At 33.7% G+C, this 11,515-nt stretch overlaps 1 protein-coding gene across 5 annotated transcripts in view; it reads right to left on the reverse strand.

Moving 5' to 3' along the window:
- Window positions 1-11,515, reverse strand: part of LOC109401270 (phospholipid scramblase 1) — a 61,217-nt gene that overhangs the window by 33,429 nt on the left and 16,273 nt on the right. The window lies entirely within an intron of this gene.

Consider the following 11,515-nt stretch of genomic DNA (forward strand, 5'->3'; position numbering starts at 1 on the left):
CCATTTTAGGGTGTTTTATATAGGTCATTTTGAGGGCAACCGTATGAACAAGTCTTATAAAACAAAAACGCATACCTTTTTAAAGGTGATCCATGCAGCAGAAAACATACATAGTAGACCTGTTCACTTTTTTTGACCTACCCGTGTCACATCAAATTATCAATCGGCATGCAAAAACAAGTCTTCAGTCCAAAAATGAGCCAAATTGATAAAGGTTTAGAGGTGTATCAAATAGATTTTGTGTGTTTTCGAGCATTTTCACGAAAATGTACTCCAATATCCAAAAAATTGCACCGAAAAGGTACCAAAACCACCGTTAAAATATAGTTGGAACATTACTCTACAACTTTGCCGAAGACACTACGGCGTTTAAATTGCTTATTTCAAAGTTATTCAACAATTTTTGTTAAAAAATCGCGAAAAAATACAATATTTTTACGGTTTTTCATGTAAAAGTCATGTAAATTTACATTAGGGGGATTCACCAGCGTAAACTGATTAAACTGATTAAATGTCGCAATCACCAAGGCAATCTTTGATTATTTCATTCGCAAAATCATGAAACATTTCAATTAAGCAGAAAATCATGGCTTACGCAGCAATTTAATCTGTTTAGTGAGTACCCCTATTGTTTTAAGTGACTAATTTAATTAGATATTGCTCCCATGTGTTACGAACATTTCGTCCATACATTATTTTAGTGTAGGAATTCGTTTTCATTGGCTAATTATCAAAAGTATGTCACGTTGATACTAAAAATCGCATAGAGTCGCCAGCACAAAATTAAACAAAGTTACCCATGATTAAAACGTCATTACATTTCTTTGTCGCATCTGCATCAGTTTCAATTTGGTGTAGATGGTTGAGCATGAGACTGCCGATTCGAAGATTCAAGGTTCGAGCCCTGGAATAGGATTTTTTGCGTCTCGATCCAGCTATAAGTTAATGAGACTACGCTCTGCATCTCATTGCAATTTGGCATCATAGCCTTGTTTCGAAATCGTAGAGTGCATAGTAAGAATGAAGTTTCCCTTTATCGTGTAGTTGTGTTGCTTGTGACTAGATAGATGGAAGTAATCTCCACAGTTGTATGATAAATTTTGCATCCAGAAGCAGTTCCATCATCGTATTGAATTGTTTTAGCTAAATTAATCGGTATCAAACAGATGTCCAATATTTCGTCCAGCTGATCTCGTCGACACGATTTCTTGTCAACTAGTCCTGGAATGGGCTTAAATGGCAGGTCCCGATCATCGTCATTTGGGAGATTGCGTGTAAGTCATGGGCCATGGGTCATGGCAGATTCATCATCCTAACTGCTACAAAGAAAGAAAAAAAAGTTTATTATGTATTTGAGCTTGAACCTGGGACCTTCTGATCCGCAGGCTCGAGCCTTATCATCTGCGCCATTTCTGATACTTGAATCAAAAGACATTAGAAAACGATGGCATGACGTCTTAATCATGGGTAACTTTGTTTTAATTCGTACTGGCAATTCTACGCGATTTTTAGTATCAACGTGACATACTTTTGATAATTAGTCGTTGAAAACGAATTCCTACACAAAAACAATGTATGGACGAAATGTTCGTTACACAAAGCAGAAATAGCTAATTAATTTAGTCACTTAAAATAATGTAAAATTACATGACTTTTATATGTAAAATCATAAAAAATATCGTGTTTTTTTCGTGATTTCTCAACAAAAATTATTGAATAGCTTCGAAATAAGCAATTTAAACACCGTAGTGTCTTCGGCAAGGTTGTAGAGTATTGTACTAACTATATCCTAACGGTGTTTTCGGCACCCTTTCGGAGCAATTTTCTGGATTTATGAGTAAATTTCTGTGAAAACGGTTAAAAAATCACAAAATCGATTTGATACACCTTTAAATCTTTATCAATTTGGCTCAATTTTGGACTGAATACTTGTTTTTGCATATGGATTGATAATTTGATGTGTCACGGAGAATCGGAGAAAAAAAGTTTCAAAGTGAACAGGTCTAATACATAGTTTCGAAGCGTATGTATCTGATTTAACGAGTTAAATTTATCATTGTGATTATGGCTGATAACATAGACGAATTTCGCGCCAACTCGACCAGTGGTTGGCAACACCCTCTCAGAATCGAATGAAACTTGGTGGGCATAAAGACTAGGTTTTTATAAGCAACTTAGCATACTTAAATTTTCGAAAATTTTCTAGAGTAACATTTGAAGAGGGCCTAACTTTTTTTCGAAGAATTTTTTAAAATCGATATAACTCAAAAATGACAAGACCTATAGAAAAGTGATGTATGGGGGACTTTTAGAGAATTGTCCAAGCTTTCATGAAAAAATATTTTAAAAATTCTAAATACATTTTTACACGCTAAAAAATATATTTTTAAAATTAAAAGTCAATTTACAGAAAATGCCCACTTTTTTTATGTTTTGAATTTTTTTTCCAAGAAAGTCAATATTGTTGCCTAACTTTCCTCCATACATCACAAGATGGGCACTTTTAAGGAAAAAAAGTTTTTCTAACAAAAACTTTTTCATGTTATTTTTTTTAGCGTGTTGCGTATTAACTCGTACAGGATGTATCAAGAATCCTTATACCCATTTAATAACACTCAATGGGCATTACAACTTTGTTTGATTGGGTGCCTTCTTTTTCTTGGCGTTACATCCCAACTGGAATAGAACCTGTTTCTCAGCTTGTTTTGATATCTGAATGCTTAAAACAGCATTCTGTTTGCTGAAATTGTATTATTGTGTGCCTAGAACCAGTGAACTAACATCATTATTAGAAGCGAATGATAAAGAATCGGTTTTATTTCAACAATGGCTAACCACTGATCGATGCAATTTGGAAACTATTACTAAGACTATAGACGAGTTTGTTCCGTATTTTGTAGAAAAAGTTGATAAGCTTATAACTCATGATTTCATTTATAAAGAACAATCCTCATTTTTGCGGGATAAAAAAGAATCTCTTAAACAGGGTGAAGTATTAACAATTTGTGACTTTTCAGAAAATTATTCATTTATCATTCAAAATTCAGCTCAAGGTTACCATTGGAATAATTCTCAAGCTACCATTCACCCCTTTGAAGTGTACTACAGAAAAGAAAATAAGTTGGAAAACTTGAGCTTTACAATAATATCTGAAGTAGTTACACACGATACAACAGCAGTTCAGTTATTTAAATCAAAACTGCTGGATTTCATTAAACAATCGATTGATTTCTCAAAAATTACTTTCATGTCAGATGGAGCAGCTCATTATAAGAACAAAAAAAAAATTGCCAGTTTATGCAGTTTTCGGTCCAATTATGGATTGGAAGCAGAATGGCACTTCTTCGCAACTTCACATGGCAAAGGTCCATGTGACGCTGTTGGAGGTACTCTCAAGCGAATGGCAAAACGAGCAAGTCTTTCTCGAGATTATGGAAACACAATCACAACTCCTCGAGAACTGTATGACTGGGCAGTTAAACAGTCAGATATACATATAACAAAATTGAATTTCTGCTTTACTTCAAATGAGCAATATGCAAAAATGACGGATGAACTTGAAGAACTATACACATCAGTGGCGTAGCTAGGAATTTGGGGGCCCGGTGCGGAACAAAATTCGTGGGCCCCCATGAAAATGACAGATGTACATATTTTACAATGATAAATCTCTCGAATGATCGCCTGTTGTATTTTGTACAAAACGATGAAAAAATCCAATAAAATCCATCAATGAACGTAAGATTTTTTCTAAGAATTATGTCGAATTTTTTTAACAATTTTTTTGGGAATTGTACCAAGTAATCCTTAAGGAATTCAAAGATCAATTCAAAGATTGCTTTACCGTTTTCTTTTAAAAAATCTCTCTCGAAGAACAATTTGTCTTCAAGAATCTTTCAAGTCGTAAATGCAAGGATGTCATTCAGTATTTCTATAAGCATTCCTTCAGGAATTCTTACAGTGTTCTCTCTCTCTTCTTGGCGTAACGTCCTCATTGGGACAAAGCCTGCTTCTCAGCTTAGTGTTCTATGAGCACTTCCACAGTTATTAACTGAGAGCTTCCTCTGCCAATGACCATTTTGCATGCGTATATCGTGTGGCAGGCACGAAGATACTCTATGCCCAAGGAAGTCAAGGAAATTTCCTTTACGAAAAGATCCTGGACCGACCGGGAATCGAACCCGTCTACCCTCAGCATGGTCATGCTGAATACCCGTGCGTTTACCGCCTCGGCTATATGGGCAGTGTTGTTTCCGAGAATGTTTTCAGAAATACTTCCAAAGTACTTCAAAAGATTCTTGCAAAGGCTTCATCGAGTATTTCTCGAAACATTTGTTCAGGAAGTCCACCAGGGTTTCTATCAATAATATCTCTGAGGATTCATTTAGAAGATTCCAGAAAAAATGCTACAAAAAATTCTCCAAAGATTTAAAAATAAAAAGAATAAAAATAAATAGTTGTGGCTGTGAACAATTTATTAACAAAATTCTGGAAGAGAGTATATAATTCAAAAAGATTTGTTGGAACCGAATATGGAACCGAAAAAATAGAATCGAAATCGGGTTCTGTAGGGGAATGCAGATTATTTCATAATCGGAATCTCCGTCCAAAAATAGACGAAGTCCAAAATTTCATCATTTTTGGTGCCCGGGAACTATTTTTAAATTCCATTTAAAGATTGTATGTGAATTTTTTTTTGTTCGGGGCGAACTGTCATTTTATCGATTAAATTGTCATTCTATCCACGGAAATTAAAACTGTTTAGTTAATTTAACCGGCAACACAAATGAATTGGAACGCAATAAAATCACGTTACGCTCAGAAGGATTCCAAGGATTTCTTCGGAAATTCCTAAGTTCCTCTAAGAAAATTCTCAGAGGAGCTTCGTAGGAGTTTTGTAGAAATTCTTTCGAAAAATCTTTCTGGAATTCCTCCAACGAATTCTTTAATATCCATCAACTCAAGGACATTTTTCAAGGATTCCTACAGGAATTTTTGCTAACATTTCTCTGGGAACTATTAAAAATCATCTATTGTGATTTTTCATAAGACTCCTTCAAAGTTCTATCGAGACCTTCTTTCACCAGGTTATTAATGATTCCGCTAGAAATTCCTCCGAAAAAATCGTTTAAAAAATTCTCTGAGAATTCCTGGTAGGGTCAACATGCCCTTAATAATCCTAGAGTCGCAAATGAATCCTATTCGAAAACAAAACGATTACGGAATCAATGACAGAAACAAGACAAAAAGCGCTTCATTCCTTTGATTTGAGTAGGATGAAAATTGGAGCATATATGCTTAAATAGTAAAGGAACAGATGCCCTATCTTATCGAATAAAAAAAAATATTCTCATGATACTCCAAGGATTCCTCCTAATACTGTTTTGCTACTTTCTTCAGGAATTCTTTAAGAATACCTAGAAGCATCTTTTAAGTGATTAATGCAAGATTAAGATTTCATGAGGATATCCATAGGGAATTTTTCAGGAATCGCTTTAAGAATTCCTACGGGATTTTTTCCAAGGATTTCTTAAATATTTCTCCAAAACAAAACTTTCGAAAATTATGAAAAAAACCTTTCAGAATTCCTTCAAGGATCTTGTTAGAAACTACTGCAAGGATTTCATCAATAGGATAGAGCTGTCCTTGTTAAATTTATTTAACAATTTCTCCAAGAATTCTACCGAGGATTACTCTTGGGATTTTTCCAGGACTCGCTTTCGGAATTCTTCCAAGGTTTTATTCAAAATTTTAAATAAATTCCTTCAAAAAGGCCTGTGGAAATCCCTCCCAAAGTTTCTTCAGGAATGACTTTAGTAGTTCATCCAATAAATGCTCTTACGATTTCTCCAAAAATTCGTTCAAAATTTATTAAGCATTCTCTTAGAATTTCCTCAATTGATTTCATTCATTCTTACTTAAACTTTCAGGACGCGCGCCTGTTCGAGCCCAAAAATACACTTGCGCTGTATACGACGAGCGAGGTTTTTTTTTGCATTGTTATTTTTTTCACAACGGCGCGCGTCCTGAAGGGTTAAACTGATGTCCCAAGTATTTCACATTTTTTTTTTTCAACAAATCTTTCGGGCTTTCTTCATGCAAGGATTTCTTCATGTATTTGTATAATTACTTCAGCAAGATTTTTTCGAAGATTGTTGCACAAATTCCTCCAAAGAATTTGAGTGTTTTTGCTAGAAATGCTTAAGAAATTTCTCTAATAATGAGAAATTTAAAAAAAAAGTAAGATTTTTTTTCAATAAATAAAAAAAAACATTTTTAGAAATTTCTTTGTGATTTCCTTAGGAAATTGTTTGTAAACTTCTCTGGTAATTAGGTGATTCCTTTGCGAATTTCTTCGGCCGTTCCGTTTTAAATTCTTGGATTTATTTTTTAATTCGCAAGAGTGTATCTCATAGAACTGCAAAACCAGACAAAAACCAGCTGCAAAACAGACGTAATTCCGTAAAGAATTATGAATAAAAATCCAGAGGAATTACCAAAGGAAAGGAATTACCGGAGTCAGTCAAACGAATTGAATAAAGGAATTTTAAAAGTACCTATCGAATGAATTTCTAAAGGAACTATTGACATGAAAACAAACGTTAATTTCAGGTATATTAGCAAAAGGACTGCCGGTGTAACTTTCAATGAAATTGCTGAAATCCCGTCCTGATAAATTTCCAAAGCAATTGCCCAAAGAATATCGAAACTTCAAAAATAATAACTAAAATCAATTTCGAATATTATTGCCGAGAAATTATCAAAAGAGCACCAAAACAAAATCCAAAGGGATTGCCGAAAAAAATGCCAAATGAATTAACTAATCAATTTCCATATGAATTGGCGAAGAAGTTTCCAAAAGAGTGTTAAAAAGTTATTCCCAAAGTAGTTTACAGCATTTTTGAACTCGGTAAGCTGATGATTGTTTTTGGTGTAGAATCATGCCCTAAGTTCGAAAATGCGAAGGAAAAAAATTACAGTAGAGCGGAAATTTTTTCGACTTTCCATACAAGGTTGATGATTTGAAAACGATTTTGGTTCTATTTTTAAGCAAAATCGCTCACTTCACATATCTCATTCTTCGTAATCAATGCTCCGATTGAGCTGAATTTTTTACTGTAACTCGCCTACATATGATATGTCAAAAAACGTTGAGAAAGAATTTTTAAAATACTTTTTCCTATTGAAAAAAAAATACATTTCTTCATATAATTTTGGAAATTTTGCTAAAATTTAGGGAGATCGTCCCCAAAACTCGACAATATATTGAATTTCATCAATCTGACGCAAAACCTGTATTCAGATGATCCAATGGTATTATATTCAGATTTTAATTTATGGAAAAAGATTTAAAATTGGTTGAACAAAACGCAAGATATTTGAATTTTATGAAATTCCATTTTTTAAAAGTTGTAAGACTTGATATTGAGCTAAAACTCAAAAACTGTTCTACTTTAAATTTTTTGAAGCACGGTTTCGAAATCAGCGCTAAATTATGCTTCAAAAATTTTGGTCGTTGACAGAAGTTCACAACTTTCGTTTTATTTTGTAAACTAGTGAAATTATCAGATGATTTTTCAAATGAATAGTAAAAAACAGCAAAAGGTTGCAGACATTTTTTTTAAAGAAGTTTTCGTAGAAATAAGGATTTGAAGTTAGTGAAGTCATTGCTGAAGCATTGCCGAGAGTTCATTAAAGAAGTTTTCAAAGGAATTGCCTAACAAATTCTCAAAAGATTTGCCGCAGAAATTTTCAATGGTACTTCTAACAGAGATCCTAAAAAAAATGAGAGTTTTTACCAAACGGATAGCGCACTCAATTTTCACCACAATAACTAAAACAGTTTCCAAAATAATAGCCACAGAAATTTTCTAGAAATAATGCAGAATGAAATCAGACAAAAAATCCTTAGGGAATTCCCCAGGAACAACAGTTTTGTCTGGATTCCCTTCACGAAACTTTCAAAAATGATTATTACGATTTCATGAAGCATTTGTTCCAAGTGAGGAACTCCAAGAACTTTTTCTTGAATATATTTTACGACTTATCTAGGAATTACTTCAAGGACTTCTTTACAAATCTCTCTAAGATTTCCTTCGAAAGTTGCTACAAACTCCTCCATGCGTTTCTGAAGCAATTTCTTCAATTATACAGGGTGTTAGGTTCATGAGTGCAAACTTTATAAGGGGCGATAGAAGATCAAAAATGGTGAAAAAAGTTGTTCTACGCATATGGTCAAATCTCAACCGTTACGTAGTTATTGAACTTTACATTTTTTTACTATTATTGCCTTAAACCAGAGCTGCCAAATATCAGACATGTCAGTTGACTACTGATTTTGCACCATCGTCACTATCACTGTAGGCTGATCAATATCAAAACGATAGTGACCGGCAACGACTTGATACTGACCCACACTCCAGAGCACTATCATAGCAACTGAACTGATATTTTAGCGATTTCAGCCAAAACTCAAAATGTTTTGTGACCATCATACGAAACTTTTTATTCTGTACCACATATTTAAATTTTATTAGTTTAAGTGCTTATTTTGATTTTTAAACGAATTTTAAAGATGGTCTATCAGTGATATCAATTCGCCATCGCAATCAGTTTAGTTGTGATGGGGTAAGAAAAGTGACGGTGACGCGGAGACTTGGATCGCAGTCAGCCTTCCAAAATCGGCAGTTTGCCTACCATTGATAGTGACAGAGAGCAACTCTGCCTTAAACTGGCTATAACTTGAAAATGGTCAAACTTTTTGCAATTTTTATACTCTTATTTGAAAGATTATTGAATTTTCTATCAAATCACATCTTTGGATTGATTGGTTTAGTTAAATAACTAAGTTTTCTAGAGCAAATATCTCATAAGTAGTGTGTTTTAATTTGTTTTTATCAATTATCTTTGAAAAATGCGTAATAATTTTAAATTCTTTCTTAGGCAAAATTGTGGCCCCTGTTCCACTCTACAATTCATACTTTGACATCAATCTTCTATCTCTTATCGTTTTCTTGCAATTTCGATTAAAAAATCGCATTTTAGACCATAAATTTGCAACTGTCAAGGTAAGCTCTTTTTTGCTCACTGTGCCGCACATTTAAATCAAAATTGCAAGAAAACGATAAGAGCTAGAAGTTTGGTGTCTAACAACGAACTGTAGAGTGGAACAAGGGCCACAACTTTGCCTAAGTAAGAATTTAAAATTATTAAGCTTTTTTCAAAGATAATTGACAAAAACAAATTAAAACACACTACTTTTGAGCCACTTGCTCTAGAAAACTTATTTATTTAACTAAACCAATCGATCCAAAGATGTGATTTGATGGAAATTCAATAATCTTTCGAATAAGGGTTTACAAATTGAGAAAAGTTTGACCATTTTCAAGTTATAGCTTGTTTAAGGCAATAAAAGTAAAAAAATGTAAAGTTCAATAACTACGTAACGGTTGAGATTTGTCATATGCGTAGAACAATTTTTTTTCACCATTTTTGATCCTCTATCGCCCCTTAAAAAGTTTGCACTCACGAACTTAACACCCTGTATGTATGCCCATGAATTCTATAAAAAGTTTTTTTTTTAAGATTTCCACAAATGATTCTTTTGGGGCTACCTCACATAATCTCTTCAGCAATTTTAGAGAAAAGCCCTTAAGGAATTCTTTTTTTAAAAAAAATCTCCAAGAAGTTCTCTTTGCAATGCCTCAAACGGTTTTTCTTGAAGTTCTTCAGAGGATTTCTTAAGAATTTGTTCAAGCATTTCTTTATTTATACCTGCAGAGATTTCGTTAGAATTCCTTCAATAATGGCTGTAGGAAATCGACCAAAAATTCCTTATGCGATTTTTTTTAAGTTCTTTTTCACAATTCGTTCAATAATCCTTTATGAAAGTTCAGTAAAGATTTAATCTTTTCTCCAAGGATTTTTTTTCAAGCTACAATACAAAGATTCGTTCAAGGATTTTTTAAAGTTTTCCTTCAGATAATCCTACAAGTATGAACACATTCGTCCCCAAAGGATTTGAAAATACAGAATTTCCCCCAAGGCCTCCTGCATAAATTCCTCCAATTATACAGGATCTTTTTTGTTTTTCGATTTGCTCCAAAGAATTTGAGAGGAATTCATAGAGGTTTCCGCCATTGATTTCTTTGAGAAATAATAGGCGTGTCATCATTATTTCTTCCAAAAATCTCTTTGCTTTCAAAATTTCTTCAGGAACTCTTTACCTAAATCCTCAATGTACTCATTGTACTTCTAGTACTACTACATAGTACTGTAGTAATCCTTCAAGAATGTCATCAAAGATACCTGCAAACTCTACCCAATGATTCTTTCCGAATACGTCTTGGAATTCATCAAGACAAAGATTCCATTAAAAATTCCTCCAAAAATTCTTGCAAACATTTCTACAAGAATTCCTTCGGGAATACCTCCACAATTCCTTTAGAAAATCTTCCAAGGACCATTCAGGTATGGCTCCAAGCGTGATCTCCGAAATTCATGAAAAATAATTCCCATGAGGAACTCCTACAAGATTTGGATAAATATATCTAAAGGAATCCTATTAGAAATTCCTTAAGGTTCATCTGAGGGATTCCTTGAAGGACTTCATGACATAATCCTTGTAGGATTTTATGAAGAAATTCGAAGAGGTAGTCCTGAACGAATGTTTGAAGAAATGCCGGAAAAAATCCTTGAAGGAATTCCTAAAGGATTTCTTGAGAAGTTTCTGTAGGAATGCTTGGAGGAGTTCCTGAAAGAATGCAACATTGTAAGCTTTCCAAAATCAATGCTTAGAGGAATTTCTGAAGTAATCCCTGAAAAAAGTTCTGAAGTTAATCTTAAAGGAGTTTTTGTAGAACTCCAGGAGTTAGATAAATCGTAAAAGATATCCCCAGTGACAAGGACCTTAACTGAAGGAATTCCCGCAGAAACCCTTCAAGGAATATGTAGAAAGAAATACTCGATGAAATAGTTGGAATACGTTGATTGCATTTTTTAAACGAGAGTAAAACTTATCAACAAACTGTTGTTATTACAGTTTTGACGTGACATGTGTTCAGATCTTAACTTTAATAAATGAGACCCCTGAATTTCAACTGCTACCTTAAGCTAAGTGAACAGCTATGTTTGGTCCTGTAGTTGGGATGATACTTATTATGACATTTTCATTATGCTCATGAATTTTACTTCCATATCGGTACTGAATTTCGTAAAATTATATTTTGATTTCTAGCACATTTTTTCTTGTATTTTGGGACCCCTGCAGGTTCAAAGAGCAATCATCGAATTGTTAATGATAGGACTTCAAATAAGTCATCTGTGTGCCCATTCCAAAATTTCACGAAGGGGCCCCTACATACCTATCAGCAGATCTGCAAGTATTGAACTTATATTATGCTTTTGGTAGAAATACGAAGTGACCGAACGTGCGAAAATTGATTTTTAACCTACTTAGAAATGTCGCAACTCAATTTGGATTAGTGCATATTGTTGCTCTTAATTAGCTTAATGA

The sequence above is a fragment of the Aedes albopictus genome, chromosome 2 (assembly GCF_035046485.1).
Source record: "Aedes albopictus strain Foshan chromosome 2, AalbF5, whole genome shotgun sequence".
NCBI lineage: Eukaryota > Metazoa > Arthropoda > Insecta > Diptera > Culicidae > Aedes > Aedes albopictus.